This window comes from Crocuta crocuta, unplaced genomic scaffold (assembly GCF_008692635.1).
Source record: "Crocuta crocuta isolate KB4526 unplaced genomic scaffold, BGI_CrCroc_1.0 scaffold68, whole genome shotgun sequence".
In the NCBI taxonomy this organism is placed as follows: domain Eukaryota; kingdom Metazoa; phylum Chordata; class Mammalia; order Carnivora; family Hyaenidae; genus Crocuta; species Crocuta crocuta.
Genome location: NW_027532426.1, coordinates 3,835,254 through 3,838,360, shown reverse-complemented (window position 1 = coordinate 3,838,360; position 3,107 = coordinate 3,835,254).

Here is a 3,107-nt window from a genome sequence, read left to right as displayed (position 1 = left end):
ATCTCAGAGTCCGTGGGTTCAAGTCCCGTATTGGGCTCTGTGTGGACAGCTCAGGGCCTGGAGCCTGTTTCAGTTCTGTGTCTCCCTCTCTCTCTGCCCCTCCCCAGTTCGTGCTCTGTCTCTGTCTCAAGAATAATAAATGTTAAAACAGTTTAAAATAAAACATTTAAAAAAATTACTATATTGAATTTTTGAAAATGTACTATTTGTTATTATTCATTAGCCCATGTGCTCCATCAGAAGATTTTATTTGCTTCATTCACTGCTGTATCATCCGCAGTGCCTTCAACAGTGCCTGGCTCATAATAATAGCTGTTGGGGCACCTGGGTGGCTCAGTCGGTTAAGCGTCCGACTTCGGCTCAGGTCATTATTTCACAGTCTGTGGGTTCGAGCTGTGCTGACAGCTCAGAGCCTGGAGCCTGTTTCAGATTCTGTGTCTCCCTCTCTCTCTGACCCTCCCCTGCCCATGCTGTCTCTCTCTCATAGATTAAAAAAAAAAACAGAACATTAAAAAAACCCCGCTCTTGATGAATTAATTAGTGCATTGTGAAGCACTGTGCTAAGAACTTTATAGGAGTTATCTTTCACTGGGATCTCTATCTTATAAATGACAAAACTGAGGGGCGCCTGGGTGGCTCAGTGGGTGGAGCATCCAACTTTGGCTTAGGTCATGATCTTGCAGTTCGTGGGTTCGAGTCCTGCATTGGGCTTGCTGCTCTTAACGCATAGTCTGCTTCAGATCTTCTGTCCCCCTTTCCCTCTGTCCCTCCCCTGCTCGTGCTCTCANATAAAACTGAAGATCAGGAAAGTTGATTTGCCCAAGGTCATACTCCAAAGACCATACAATACTTTGAAGGGCAGTGCTCAGAGAATAACAGGGACTGCTCATTGCCATGGAGAGCTTATTCACACAGAGTCAGTTCTTAATTCTCTTTCCCTCCAGATGGTGACCGGCTGCCCCCTGCATCCACAGCTCAGCCTGGGTGGCAGAGCAGAGATGTACTTTCAGCCGAGGTTCGCTCCTGAGCTGAGGAGGGCTCAGCTCAGGAACTTTTTGGCCCAGGGGCACCTGGGAGAGGGAACAGCTCCGGGTGTGCTGCCCAAGCTCAGCTGACAGCACCGGGGTAATTCCAATGTAGAGCTTACTCAGCAGCCCGGTAGCCTTTCTGGCCACAGGGCACCACTACCACCCTTCCCCCAACCCTGGTTCCCGAAAACCTTCTAGCTCAGTGTGAAGACTGGTAAGGAACGAGGAGATGGTTCAAACTCCAATTGGGAGGAAAGTTAACTTTAGGGGAAAAGTCCCCCCGACCTCTAGATTAAGAGTTCGACCACCGTCAAAAGGTTAACAGTAGACCTCATTATTGAAAAGGCAACGTGACCTTGCCGTTTAATTCCAAGACCACTTCATCCAGCACTGGCTGGGGAGTTGGCACAGCTGGTTAGCCCACGTGACTTGTGACTTTCGGCAAGGTTCTTAGCCCCTCTGTGCTTGTTTCTTCATCTATAAAATGGAATGAAGTTGGTACCTTTGTTACAGTGTGGATTAGGATGACTTTTACCACTCTACCTACGATGCTTATTATAAGCCTGACACTGGGTAAGTGCATGAAACAGACACCATATAACAACTAGCGAGTAATCTTGCTCCCATTCCCCGAGCTAACGCAAGGTTAAGAGGCTAGCCTGAAGTCATCCAGCAAATGAGGAGGGGGAAGAGCTGGGAGCCCAGGTCTCCTGAGGCCCTGCCATTTCCGGGTTTCTGGACACTGCTAGGTGATGCCATTTCCCCCAACTCCCCGACCTGTACTGACAAGTATTTACTGAAGGTCTACTGTATGTCAGGCACTGCTCTAGGCTGGGGATACAATGGTAGGCAAGATAGCCAAGGTCACTGCACCAGGCAGCTGACATTATAATCAGGAAAACTGGCAATAAGTAACAATTTAAAATATACTCTTAACAAGTGCTATGAAGCAAATGGATGACCCATCATAAATACGGACAGCACGGACCCGTTTTGTATCGCTAAGGTGCTGATGGCATCTGTCTAGGACAAATGTGAGAAAAGCCTGGGTTATGGTGCCTGACACACCTGGCTTTGAATTCAAGCTCCATGTGGTCTGATGAATCAGTCTTTCTGCACCACCTTTCTCATCAGTAAAATGAGAACAGGGATTGCCGAAGTTGGTGTGAGAATTGATACAATGGGACATACAGTATTTTCTCAGTGTTTAGTGTTTTTTACCTCAGACAGGTCGGAGCTGAAACCCTTGGTGAGGCCAGGTGGAACGGTAACCTCGTATTATGTGTGGTTTTCGAGTGTGTCGGGGAGGGGTGTATGTGGCAACGGGGAATTACCTGGAGAACTACTGAAAACGAAGAAAGAAGGGGTGCCCAGTCGGTTGAGCGTCCGGCTTTGGCTCACGTCATGATCTTGCGGTTCCTGGGTTCAAGCCCCGCGTCGGGCTCTGTGCTGACAGCTAGCTCAGAGGCTGGAGCCTATTTCGGATTCTGTGTCTCCCTCTCTCTGACCCTCCCCTGCTCACGCTGTCTCTCTCAGAAATAAAAACATTAAAAAAAAACTTCCTGGGAGAAGTAGCCCCTCCCTGTGCCACGAACTGGTATCATTCTTGTTCTCTCAGCGCACACTCCCTGGAGAAATGTCCTTGGTCGATGGCCATTGCCCAGAATTTAATGTCTTAGAATTATAAGTTACCCTTTACGACCCAGTGATCTCCAAAATTGGGCACAGAAATAAAATATTAGAACTTCTATTTACATATTTTTCATATAATCGCTTTTTAATATCTATTTTTGTGTCTTATGTTACACAATATAGGGGTACAGTAGTACAGTACAGGTATATAATTTATAAACACAGGGGGTATGCATGATCAGAACTTTCTGATGGGGGGTGCAATCAGAAAAGTGAAAGGCCACATGGAGGCTAAGGGAGGAAAATTATGGTCAGCCCTCATTTCACTTGCCCAACATAAACTAAGAAAGTGTGTATTTCCAGAAAGTAGCCTGCAGGCGCCACTCCGCTAATAAGCAACAGTAAAGAACGGACCTAGTTTCTTAAGTCCCGGGTTAGTGCTCTTCC